The sequence below is a fragment of the Haliotis rufescens genome, unplaced genomic scaffold (assembly GCF_023055435.1).
Source record: "Haliotis rufescens isolate VD_foot unplaced genomic scaffold, xgHalRufe1.0.p SCAF_2, whole genome shotgun sequence".
Lineage (NCBI taxonomy): Eukaryota > Metazoa > Mollusca > Gastropoda > Lepetellida > Haliotidae > Haliotis > Haliotis rufescens.
The window spans coordinates 53267653-53281618 of record NW_025963890.1 but is presented as its reverse complement, the minus strand read 5'-3'; the positions used below and the strand labels follow the sequence as shown (position 1 = coordinate 53281618).

General features: G+C 45.8%; 1 long non-coding RNA gene across 1 annotated transcript in view; it reads left to right on the top strand.

Moving 5' to 3' along the window:
* Positions 1 to 433: 433 nt before the first annotated feature.
* Positions 434 to 13966, top strand: part of LOC125382098 — a 30713-nt gene continuing 17180 nt past the window's right edge. The window contains exons 1-2 of the long non-coding RNA XR_007222310.1: positions 434 to 515; positions 1089 to 1184. This is a non-coding gene — a long non-coding RNA (uncharacterized LOC125382098). The remainder of the gene's footprint in view (positions 516 to 1088; positions 1185 to 13966) is intronic.

Below are 13966 nucleotides of genomic sequence, written 5' to 3'. Positions count from 1 at the left end.
GTCTTCCATTGGTGCCAACCCTCCTGGAAATATAACAGCTCAGCAGCCAGTATGATAATCTAGTTTAGCATCTACATGTATTTCCTGTAAATAATTCTTATCCACGGTACTAGTATATAGTTTCATAATTGCATTGCTTGTATGTATAATTCCTTTACGAGCGTGTAGTATGTATCATGCCCTTCCGCGTATATCATTGGATTGCGGGTGTGTTCAAAAATTGTACGCCAACATTCTGATACATCAAGCATCCGGATGATAAATCCTCGCCTCATCCCCCTCCTCCCGGAAACAACCAGTCAGTGCTGAACCCATGAACCTGTGGGTATTACCCATAGCATTAAACTGCCAGAACGCAATCTGTTATAATTGGCGATGTAATTTTCGTAACCCTGATAGTAATTACATACAAGGTGTTTATAGAGGCAGTGATACCACAACTCCACTAGGACAAGCGCTGAGAAGGTGAACGTGGAGATGTGGAGCGTCCGTCAGCTGGATGGCACATGTCAGGGGTAAGTTCTCCTGGAACAGATCAGCGAGGCTTATCTCATCATATTTAACAAATGTACTACAATGTAACATGCGTGCAAAATGTGTTGTTAATCTTCGGTGATCAGACGTTATGTGTTCCATGTGTTGGCGATGTATGCAACACCTGATGCCGGCCTTGTAATCTCAGCTGGCTGATTAATGCTGTATCACATGCAAGCTCCACTGAGTGACACTGTATTGTGTGGGGGTTAGCACGTTATTGTTGAGAATTATTTCGCCGACTGCATTGTTCTTACTTACTGACTGATATAATTACAAAACAACATCACAGGCACGTGCAAAGATATCATCTCGTGCGGGCGATATGATGACCTGATCACCCTTCCAGAAAATTGATTGACGACACCGCAAAGGCGGATTTGTTTCGGAAGGTCTTGGAATGACATATTGCCGCAAGACAAGTTCCAGTGAACATAGTTGTGTCACTAGTGTTGTCTCAACCGCTCAGAAACAAACATACCCATTGCACCCAGACTGCCTGTATGTAACATGCATTCATCTGCTGAACACTATGACGTTCCTAACACTTACAGGTCTCGGGTATCGGTGGCGTCACAAGATCAAACGACGTATCTATTTCCGGGTCAGCGCGTGCTGCAAATACGACCTGCCAGCAGAGCAGACGACAGGTGGGTTGCGTGAGTCAATTCCGAAGATAAACATCCGGAGTTTATCATTGCTGATCAGAAAATCAATATATATTTATCTTTAATGTTTATTGTAAATGACGGTAACTCAAGAAATATTGATGTCTCAAAGATTTACCTCCCTTTGTCCCCAAGTTACACGAGCCATTTCACACATGTACATAAAGTAACACCTGTTCATATCATTCGCCATCATTATCCACGTAACTGGGAGTGTCAGTGATTGAGTATGACATTTAAACGTGATCAACGTGTTGAGATGGTTATCCTATGTGCTAACTGAGCTGAACCTATCGCGCTTTGTCCATAGGAAGCGGTGTAACAGGAACATATATGTGTACATACATATGCGACACAAGGGCTACCTATACGCACATATACGTGGAACCTAGTTACCTCGAAACTTATCCTTCTGTTATTACGAGGTACCAATTTTAAACCCGGAGCTTAAACCATCGGTTCACATAGACGTGAATTATGAAATCAATTAATGGCCACACAAGATCAATGAATAATCAATAAGTTATATATCAACAGTTTCAGGTTCACCATAAAAAGTTGATGAGTAAAAAACGTGACAGCAGCAATTAGTATCATGTTCTAGAATTGATGTCAGTGCATTTACGAATGTTCAGAATGTTGAATGTCTTGAAGCAGGGTTGCCTCCGTACTTGACGCAAGAAGAGTGTTTGACGCTGAAGGGGGGGGGGGGGGGGGGGGGGGGTCTCAATTCTTTATCTCAAAACATAATCCCAATCTAACTGTAATATTCAAATTACTTAGGTCATGAATATTGTAACCTTGTGCAAACAGCTTTTGAGCAACATACAGTTGGAACATGGCCTTGTCATGGTTACAACTGTCCCGAGAGAACTGCGAATATATTCTCACGCCAACATTGATAGAGGCAATTCGCCAGACGCCAACACTGACACCGAACAGTCGCCCGACGCCAACATTGATACAGGTAATTCGCCTGACGCCAACACTGACCAGTTGCCCAATGCCAATATTGATATCGACCAGTCCCCTGTCGCCAATATTGAAACCGACCAGACCCCTGTCGCCAATATTAAAACCGACCAGTCCCCTGTCGCCAATATTGAAACCGACCAGTCCCCGGACGCCAATATAGAGATCGACCAGTCCCCGGACGCCGATATTGATATCGACCAGTCGCCTGACGCCAATATTGCTACGACCAGTCCCCTGTCGCCAATATTGAGATCGACCAGTCCCCTGTCGCCAATATTGAAACCGACCAGACCCCTGTCGCCAATATTAAAACCGACCAGTCCCCTGTCGCCAACATTGAAACCGACCAGTCCCCGGACGCCGATATTGATATCGACCAGTCGCCTGACGCCAATATTGATATCGACCAGTCCCCTGTCGCCAATATTGATATCGACCAGTCCCCGGACGCCGATATTGATATCGACCAGTCGCCTGACGCCAATATTGATATCGACCAGTCCCCGGACGCCGATATTGATATCGACCAGTCGCCTGACGCCAATATTGATATCGACCAGTCCCCGGACGCCGATATTGATATCGACCAGTCCCCTGACGCCGATATTGAAACTGACCAGTCCTCTGACGCCAATATTGATATCGACCAGCCCCCGGACGCCAATATTGATACCGACCAGTCACCTGACGCCAATATTGATACCGACCAGTCCTCTGACGCCAATATTGATATCGACCAGCCCCCGGACGCCAATATTGATACCGACCAGTCACCTGACGCCAATATTGATACCGACCAGTCGCCTGAGGCCAATATTGATATACTGAAGAGACCAACATCTATAGTTTTCGTCTCAGAAATAAAGGTCTCTTGTTTAAAAATCTATATCCTCTAAATATAACATAAAATCCAAGTAGATCCCAGAACTGAGGCAACCTAGACTTGCAAAATCATCCAGACTTGTGTTGGACTCCTTTTTTAATATATTTTCTGGAGTCTGGGAGACAGACACACGGCCTCAGACCACAGTTCGCCTCTCTAAGTGTTGATCCGGAAGGGAAATAGGAAAACAATGGGGTTAAATGGGCTGTTCAGTACGTGACGTGTGAAAGATTAGACAGTGTATTTCGTTTCATTTTTTGTTTGTCCACAATCTACATGGTATTTGACCCCGCGTTGTTGTGAGTTTCGGTTCGAAACTTCCGGTGACCATTGTTAACAGTGGCGACTTTGAAATGTAGATGGTGGACCCAGGCTAATGGCTTGGTGTTTCAGTGACAAGTGGCAAGTCAGTCAGCATGCAGCAGGACAACAGCCTCTGACCCATATTAGTTACTGTGGACTGTCATGTCACCGTCATAGCAAAGAAGGCAGGTAGTTGTGGTCTGAGGCCATATGTGGGTGTATTTCTAAACTGCCGGGCAAAATAAAAAGTATGCACCCATGTTTGATTGTGGCTAAATTTAAACAAACAAGACATAGTTATTTGATAGTAATGTATTTGATACGGTGAGGTGAGGTGAGGTGAAATTGGGTTTAACGTCGCGTCCAAGATTATTGTACTTATTTAGCGACGTGCATGCACGTGTATGTGTGTGTGTGTGTGTGTGTGTGTGTGTGTGTGTGGCTGCTTGTACTAGTCCGGACTGATGCCGATTTATAGTGCTAGCTCACTGAGATACCATGCCGCAGTTTAACATGAATACCCCACTCAGACACAGTATACTGACTCCGAGCCGACCAGTCCTTGTTTTAGCCCCTTAATGCCGAGCGCCAGGGTAACAACAAGTATAATCTTTTAACGTCTTTTTGTATGACGCGGCCGGGGATCGAACCCCGGACCTTCCGCTCTCCGGGCGGACGCTCTACCACTAGACCACGGAGACGGTCTGTATTTGATACGGGTATCACAGTTGTATTTTGGACCCTAAGTTTGCAGTGTTTCAACGTTTTGATAACGTGTGTAATGTGTTGGCCAAATCCAACTTTCAAGTGGATACTTTCTTTTTCCCGGCAGTTTATGTCAATATGTTCTCCACTCCCTGCGTGGGTCACCCCCAGTGTGATGAACGAACGCCTCAGACCTGTGAAGATCCGGGGTAGAACAGGTCTTCAGCAACCCATGCTTGCCGTAAAAGGCGACTTTGCTTGTCGTAAGAGGCGACTAACGGGAGCGGGTGGTCAGGTTTGCTGACTTGGTTGATGCATGTCATCGAACCCAATTGCGTGGATTGATGCTCATGATATCAATCACTGGATTGTCTGGTCCAGACTCGATTATTTACAGACCGCCGTCATACAGCTGGAATATAGCTGAGTGCGGCGTTAAAACAACAAACCAACCAACCAACCAACAAACGCCTCACCGGTGTCCGGGATGAATGCGTAGCGGCCAGATAGCCAGTCCTGTCGCCATTTGATGGGGTAGTCCCAGTACATGTGGACCAGGTGGCTGCTTCCTCATCTTAAATGCAGTGGTTCGAGTCCGAGCAATATGTTCCTGCTGTTCACGTGGCTATATAATAGATCGATACAATATTTATATAGGATTTAATCAGTATATCTGTACATGCGCCATGAGCACAGCCACTATGTTCAGGAACTATGCAATTAAAGAAGATTGCGCGGGTAATCTCACCACAGCATCGCCACGTGCACGCACGTTCATGAAAGTTGCGTGGTACTGCCGCTTGCTGATTGGACACCACAGTGAGACAACTGACAGAGAAGATGATAGTTGGCCATTTGACATGTGAGTTGTTTGCTTGGGACAACCTTTGATTTTGCCTTCATCATTAAAACGCAGTCCGACAAAATGTCAATACAGGGCACAGCCATGGTAATCAATTTGAGGGGATGAATTATACAACAGCATGGCAGCACTTGGCAGTCAGGATCATTCAGTTAATAGCAAGCTACTCAGGCTAAAATAGAAAACTTCGTGATGTGCCTACTTTAATCATAAGTAGTTGCGATTAAAAGAAGTATTACATGTGCACAACTAGTCGTGTCAGGTAAAGTACTGGTGATGTATAACTAGTTGTGTCCAGTATAGTACTGCGGATCTTAAACTAGTTGTGTCCTGTATACTACTGGTGATGTAGAACAAGTTGTGTCCAGTATAGTACTGGAGCTGTAAAACTAGTTGTGTCCTGTATAGTGCAGGAGAAGTATAACTAGTTGTGTCCGGTATAGTACTTCGGATGTATAACTAGTTGCGTCCAGTATAGTACTGCGGATGTAAAACTAGTTGTGTCCTGTATACTACTGGAGAAGTATAAAAAGTTGTGACTGTATAACTAGGTGGTGCTGGATGGCAATACAAGACGGTCCTTGATAGACTTGGTGGTGCTGGATGGCAACACAAGACGGTCCTTGATAGACCTGGTGGTGCTGGGTGGCAATACAAGACGGTCCTTGATAGACCTGGTGGAGCTGGATGGCAACACAAGACGATCCTTGATAGACCTGGTGGTGGTGGGTTGCAACACAAGACGGTCCTTGATATACCTGGTGGTGCTGGGTGGCAACACAAGACGATCCTTGATAGACCTGGTGGTGGTGGGTTGCAACACAAGACGATCCTTGATAGACCTGGTGGTGGTGGGTTGCAATACAAGACGGTCCTTGATAGACCTGGTGGAGCTGGATGGCAACACAAGACGGTCCTTGATAGACCTGGTGGTGCTGGATGGCAACACAAGACGGTCCTTGATAGACTTGGTGGTGCTGGGTGGCAACACAAGAAGGTCCTTGATAGATCTGGTGGTGCTGGATGGCAACACAAGAAGGTCCTTGATAGACCTGGTGGTGGTGGGTTGCAATACAAGACGGTCCTTGATAGACCTGGTGGAGCTGGATGGCAACACAAGACGGTCCTTGATAGACTTGGTGGTGCTGGATGGCAACACAAGACGGTCCTTGATAGACCTGGTGGTGCTGGATGGCAACACAAGACGGTCCTTGATAGACTTGGTGGTGCTGGGTGGCAACACAAGAAGGTCCTTGATAGATCTGGTGGTGCTGGATGGCAACACAAGAAGGTCCTTGATAGACCTGGTGGTGCTGGGTGGCAACACAAGACGGTCCTTGATAGACCTGGTGGTGGTGGGTTGCAACATAAGACGGTCCTTGATAGACCTGGTGGTGCAGGATGGCAATACAAGACGGTCCTTGATAGACCTGGTGGTGGTGGGTTGCAACACAAGACGGTCCTTGATAGACCTGGTGGTGCTGGATGGCAACACAAGAAGGTCCTCGATAGACCTGGTGGTGCTGGGTGGCAACACAAGAAGGTCCTTGATAGGCCTGGTGGTGCTGGGTGGCAATACAAGACGGTCCTTGATAGACCTGGTGGTGCTGGGTGGCAATACAAGACGGTCCTTGATAGACTTGGTGGTGCTGGGTGGCAACACAAGACGGTCCTTGATATACCTGGTGGAGCTGGATGGCAACACAAGACGGTCCTTGATAGACCTGGTGGTGCTGGGTGGCAACACAAGACGGCCCTTGTGATGAACAGGCCCTTGTACAAGGAGAGAAAAGTGATGAGAAGAGTTATTCACAAGCTTATTCTGTGGAAAGAAAGACTGACTTGCATCAGGCTTCCCGTCCATTGTGGACTTGTCTGACCCAGCTGTTAACCAAACACTCCCATTTTCATAAACTTATTAGTTTGCAGGGATGATGTATAGTTGCATAAATGCCCCTCAATGCTTGCACGTGCACACTCGCGCACTTGATGTGCAGGGCTAATTTGCTCAGGTGTTGGTGCATAAGTGTGGTTACACAAACAGTTTATGCACCTGGGCTTAATACAAGGAGCACGTCGCCGTCATGTTGACGTTAAGTAGATGTTTGTGTGTATGAGTCTGTAGATGATGTGTAAGTAAGCATCACACGCGACATCGTACACATGTAGTCCGGCACAAGTCGTTGTGAGAGGACGTAGATGCTGCCGGTGTATCTATCACTATTTGTAGACAACCAATCTCACAACATAACTGCGACGTCCACCGTCTGAAGATGTTTCAACATTCCTAAGTAAAACAACCGTTTCAGTAAGTTTAGACAATACGTCTATGTTTTGTTTTCTCATCTCTCTTTCACTCTCTCTCTCTCTCTCTTCATCTCTCTCTTTCTCCCTTTCACTCTCTCTCTCTCTCTTCATATCTCTCTCTATTTTTCTCTCTTCATCTCTCTTCATCTCTCTCTCTTTCCATCTCTCTCTTTCACTCTGTCTTCATCTCTCTCTCCCTTTCACTCTCTCTCCCTCTTTTCTCTCTCTCTCCTTCTCTCTCTTCATCTCTCTTTCTCTCCTAATCTCTCTCTTTCTCTATCTTCATCTCTCTTTCTGTCTCTCTCACACTCTCTCCATCTCTCTCTTTCTCTCTCTTCATCTCTCTTTCCATCTCTCTCTTCATCTCTCCCTTTCACTCTCTTCATCTCTTTCTCTCTCTTCATCTCTTTCCATCTCTCTTTCTCTCCTTATCTCTCTCTTTCTCTCTCTTCATCTCTCTTTCCATCTCTCTTTCCATCTCTCTCTTCATCTCTCTTTCACTCTCTCTCTTCATCTCTCTCTCTTTCTCTCTCTTCATCTCTCTTTTTCTCTCTTAATCTCTCTTGATCTCTCTCTTTCCATCTCTCTCTTTTACTCTCTCTTCATCACTCTCTCCCTCTTCTCTCTCTCTCTTTCGCTCTCTTCATCTCTCTTTCTCTCTTAATCTCTCTCTTTCTCTCTCTTCATCTCTCTTTTTCTGTCTCTCTCACACTCTCTCCATCTCTCTCTTTCTCTCTCTTCATCTCTCTTTCCATCTCTCTCTTTCTCTCACTTCATCTCTCTCTTTCTCTCTCTTTCACACTCTTTCCATCTCTCTCTTTCTCTCACTTCATCTCTCTCTTTCTGTCTCTCTCACACTCTCTCCATCTCTCTCTTTCTCTCTTCATCTCTCTTTCCATCTCTCTCTTTCTCTCTCTTCATCTCTCTCTTTCTGTCTCTCTCACACTCTCTCCATCTCTCTCTTTCTCTCTCTTCATCTCTCTTTCCATCTCTCTTTTTCTCTCTCTTCATCTCTCTCTTTCTATCTCTCTCACACTCTCTCCATCTATCTCTTTCTCTCTCTTCATCTCTCTTTCCATCTCTCTCTCTTCCTCTCTCTACATCTCTCTTTCCATCTCTCTTTCTCTCACTTCATCTGTCTTTCTCTCTCTTCGTCTCTTTCTCTTTCTTTATCTCTCTCTCTTTCTCTCTCTTCATATCTCTCGTTCTCTCTCTTCATCTCTTTTTCTCTCTTTATCTCTCTCTTTCTCTCTCTTCATCTCTCTCTTTCCGTCTCCCTCACACTCTCTCCATCTCTCTCTTCATCTCTCCTTCCATCTCTCTCTTTCTCTCTCTTCATCTCTCTTTCCATCTCTCTCTTTCTCCTTCTTCATCTCTCTCTTTCTGCCTCTCTCACACTCTCTCCGTCTCTCTTTCTCTCTCTTCATCTCTCTTTCCATCTCTCTCTTTCTCTCTCTTCATCTCTCTTTCCATCTCTCTCTTTCTCTCTCTTCATCTCTCTTTCTCTCTCTTCGTCTCTTTCTCTTTCTTTATCTCTCTCTCTTTCTCTCTCTTCATATCTCTCGTTCTCTCTCTTCATCTCTTTTTCTCTCCTAATCTCTCTCTTTCTCTCTCTTCATCTCTTTTTCTCTCATAATCTCTTTCTTCATATCTCTCGTTCTCTCTCTTCATCTCTTTTTCTCTCCATCTCTCTCTCCATCTCTCCTTTCATCTCTCTCTCTTTCTTTTCATCTCTCTTTTTCTCTCTTAATGTCTCTCTTTCTCTCTCTTCATCTCTCTCTTTCTGTCTCTCTCACACTCTCTCCATCTCTCTCTTTCTCTCTCTTTAGCTCTCTTTCGATCTCTCTCTTTCTCTCTCTTCATCTCTCTTTCCATCTCTCTCTTCATCTCTCTCTTTCTGTCTCTCTCACACTCTCTCCATCTCTCTCTTTCTCTCTCTTCATCTCTCTTTCCATCTCTCTCTTCATCTCTCTTTCATCTCTCTTTCTCTCTCTTCGTCTCTTTCTCTTTCTTTATCTCTCTCTCTTTCTCTCTCTTCATACCTCTCGTTCTCTCTCTTCATCTCTTTTTCTCTCTTAAACTCTCTCTTTCTCTCTCTTCATCTCTCTTTCTCTCTCTTTCCATCTCTCTTTCTCTCTCTTCATCTCTCTTTCTCTCTCTTCGTCTCTCTCTTTCTTTATCTCTCTCTTCATATCTCTCGTTCTCTATTCATCTCTCTCTCCATCTCTTACACTCTTCATCTCTCTCATCTCTCTTTTACTCCCTCTCTCTCTCATCTCTCATCATCTCTCATCTCTCATCTCTCTCTCTCTCTCTCTCTCTCTCTCTCTCTCTCTCTCTCTCTCTCTTAGACGCACGTAATTATGTGCATGACTTTGATTACAAATCACATGGAGCATCAGATATTACATGACGAGAAAGCCGCTACCACGCAACAATTACCTCGAAACCCAAGCCCTGAAATGCTTGTCTTGTCAATCTATCTCCCGTTAGGTCCCTATGTCAGTCTCTTAGTAACTCTTGCCTTGCATCTGAACGGGAAAATCTCACAGGCTTTAGATTACATTTGGATGTTGGAATAGTGCCCTGGCGTGGAATAATGTTCTGGGACAGGGAATTACGTGCAGTCAGGTAGATCTCGGCCTGGCAGGGGGAGGAGGTGGGGGACATGTCAGGATTAAGGGGATTTTCTCGGCTCTTCTGGGACCTTGTGCCCTCCTGATGCGGAGTCAACCCCACCTTGATACGGAGTCACATCAACCCCACCTTGATACGGAGTCACATCAACCCCACCTTGAGACGGAGCCACATCATCCCCACCTTGAGACGGAGCCACATCAACCCCACCTTGATACGGAGTCACACCAACCCCACCTTGATACGGAGTCACACCAACCCCACCTTGATACGGAGTCACATCAACCCCACCTTGATACGGAGTCGCATAAACACTACCTTGAGACGGAGTTACATTAACCTCACCTCTCCAAGTTGTCAATGCCGTCTTCGTTCTACGTAAGAACATTTGTATGACAGAGACAGCAGCCAAACTTCTATCTTGTTGTTGTTTGTTGTTTAACGCCGCACTCAGCGATATTCCAGGTACATGACGGCGGTTATTAAATAACCGAGTCTGGACCAGACAATACAGCAATTAATGTCATTAGCATCGATCCATGTAATTGGGATCGATGGCATGCATCAACCAAGTCAGCGAGCCTGACTACCCGATCCCGTTAGTCGTTTCTTATGACAAGCATAGTCGCCTTTTACGGCAAGCATGGGTTGCTGAAGACCTATTCTACCCCGGATCTTCACGGATCTGCAGTCTAACTAGGTGTATTATATTGTAAAACTCTTCTGGTATCATGATGCTTGGGTCTTAGGTTTAACACATTCTTGGGAATGATGCTAATATGTTTATAATTTTTGTAATGTCTGTCACGGCAAAGTGCTCTGATTATGTGTTTCGAAGCTCTACCGGCCAGCGTGACGTCGACACAATAATGACGTCGTGTACTGCACGTAAGCGTCCTCAGTGGAGGGAATGAGGTTCGCGTGAGAACGCAGAGAACATCACCTACAGCGATAATACCGCAAACAGTCGCTACACCTCCTTATCCCCTTGCCAACACATTCCACTTGGCCAACAGCTGGGAGCGCAGTATATTTGTCGCGTTGCAGGGTTCCGTGCCCGGTTGTGCAGTGTGCACGCCACCTTCCCTCACGGCGTCTTACGAATATAGGCGCTCGAGTTTAGAACCATGGTAATGTAACGTACAAATAATAATTACACTTATGTGATTGACAAGATTCAGAAAAAAACATTGCAAATATGCGGACCTCGCTTTCGAAATATCACGCTTTCATCCCAAGCTCTAAATTGTCCGACTCCCCATTATTCTCGGTGCCTTAGGTTTGGTACCTCCCAATCTGTTGACTGACATTGGGAGAGTACCCGGGTTTGCTTCCAGGAATACAGCCCTTCTGACAATCTGGGTAATGTAGAAGGCTGCAGTGTTGGGGAGTCTTCACATTCTCCGAACAGTTCTCGGTGGGTTAGAGTAGGCAGCGCTTTCTGGGAGAAGTCCCATTCGCTGTCTGGGCTGCGTGTAGAGAGGGCAAGGGCCCGAGCTGATGATGAGCCTAACCAGCCTGACTGTGCCAGGATCACCCAAACCCTCTTTGCTGCATTTTGTATTTTAATCTGTAAATAATAATAATAACAAGCGCCATCGAACTTTCTTCAATGATTAATAGTCTGATTATCTTGAACGAATCACTGTAGTCACATTTACCACAATAATATAGGGTACACACAACTGTACGTCAGACACATCACAAAATAGGTTACGGTAATAGGGACAGTAACACGTGAAAATACAGGGCACACGCAACTGTACGTCAGACAGATCACAATACAGTTTACAGTAATAGGGACAGTAACACGTGAAAATACAGGGCACACGCAACTGTACGTCAGACACATCACAATACAGTTTACAGTAATAGGGACAGTAACACGAGATGAGGTATTCGATGCCGTTCCATCTTCCACACTACCACAGCTTCATAATATTTCCCGATGGCAATACCCCCCACCCCACCCCCCTTCCTCCCTCACACATGACGTCTTGTGGAGCTGCCTTTTTCCAAATGATGAATTCTTCAAAGAAAATTACAATCATTGATGCCGTTAATATAGAAATCCCAATGATCTTTATGCAAACAAAATAGTTGCTTCTGATGCATTGATGTTGTTCATTGTTCGCATATTCGTCAGGATTGCGTCAGGTATGACACAGTGATTTGTACTGAAGGACCTTCACGGCGGAAACACTCATTCGGTGGGTTTTTTTCATCTAATTACAAAGTATGCTCTTTAGAGCAGTGGGGAGAGTCAGATCCTCTAAGCGTTCCAAGATCCCTGCTGTATCGAGCACAAGCCATCTTAGCGGTAATTATTCGGCTAAGTCAGAACAGATTAAGCAGAAAAACTGAAGTAATGCGGGAGGCAGTGCCAATCAAAATATGAATTTTTAGAATGACAGCGCGCTGCTTTGTCTGAAGGAAACATGATTACGCTTGTTCACTGCCTATATCCACACGAAGGAAAAGAGATAGGTCCTTCAACCACACGATGGAACAAAGAAAGGCCCTACAACCACACGAAGGAACAAAGAAAGGCCCTACAACCACACGATGGAACGAAGAAAGGCCCTACAACCACACGAAGGAACAAAGAAAGGCCCTACAACTACACGATGGAACAAAGAAAGGCCCTACAACCACACGAAGGAACAAAGAAAGGCCCTACAACCACACGATGGAACAAAGAAAGGCCCTACAACCACACGAAGGAACAAAGAAAGGCCCTACAATCACACGAAGGAACAAAGAAAGGCCCTACAACCACACGAAGGAACAAAGAAAGGCCCTACAACCACACGCAGGAGCAAAGAAAGGCCCTACAACCACACGATGGAACAAAGAAAGGCCCTACAACCACACGAAGGAACAAAGAAAGGCCCTACAACCACACGCAGGAGCAAAGAAAGGCCCTACAACCACACGATGGAACAAAGAAAGGCCCTACAACCACACGAAGGAACAAAGAAAGGCCCTACAACTACACGATGGAACAAAGAAAGGCCCTACAACCACACGAAGGAACAAAGAAAGGCCCTACAACCACACGATGGAACAAAGAAAGGCCCTACAACCACACGAAGGAACAAAGAAAGGCCCTACAATCACACGAAGGAACAAAGAAAGGCCCTACAACCACACGAAGGAACAAAGAAAGGCCCTACAACCACACGCAGGAGCAAAGAAAGGCCCTACAACCACACGATGGAACAAAGAAAGGCCCTACAACCACACGCAGGAGCAAAGAAAGGCCCTACAACCACACGCAGGAGCAAAGAAAGGCCCTACAACCACACGATGGAACAAAGAAAGGCCCTACAACCACACGCAGGAGCAAAGAAAGGCCCTACAACCACACGCAGGAGCAAAGAAAGGCCCTACAACCACACGATGGAACAAAGAAAGGCCCTACAACCACACGAAGGAACAAAGAAAGGCCCTACAACCACGCGGAGGAATCTTCTGCATATCTCACTACACCACAGCCCTATACACTACATATCTCACAACGCATCCACCCGGTAGCCCACTGGCACTAAATATATACCACAACACCACATTTCATCCCTCATCACCCCAGAGATCCAAACAACAATCTCGATTCCATCATCCCAGAGATCCGGCAACAATCTCGATTCCATCACCCCAGAGATCCAGACAACAATCTCGATTCCATCACCCGAAAGATCCAGACAACAATCTCGATTCCATCACCCCAGAGATCCAGACAACAATCTCGGCTCCATAAGCCAGAGATCCAGACAACAATCTCGGCTCCATCAACCCAGAGATCCAGACAACAATCTCGATTCCATCATCCCAGAGATCCAGACAACAATCTCGATTCCATCACCCCAGAGATCCAGACAACAATCTCGATTCCATCACCCCAGAGATCCAGAAAACAATCTCGATTCCATCACCCCAGAGATCCAGACAACAATCTCGGCTCCATAAGCCAGAGATCCAGACAACAATCTCGGCTCCATAAGCCAGAGATCCAGACAACAATCTCGGCTCCATAAGCCAGAGATCCAGACAACAATCTCGGCTCCATAAGCCAGAGATCCGGACAACAAT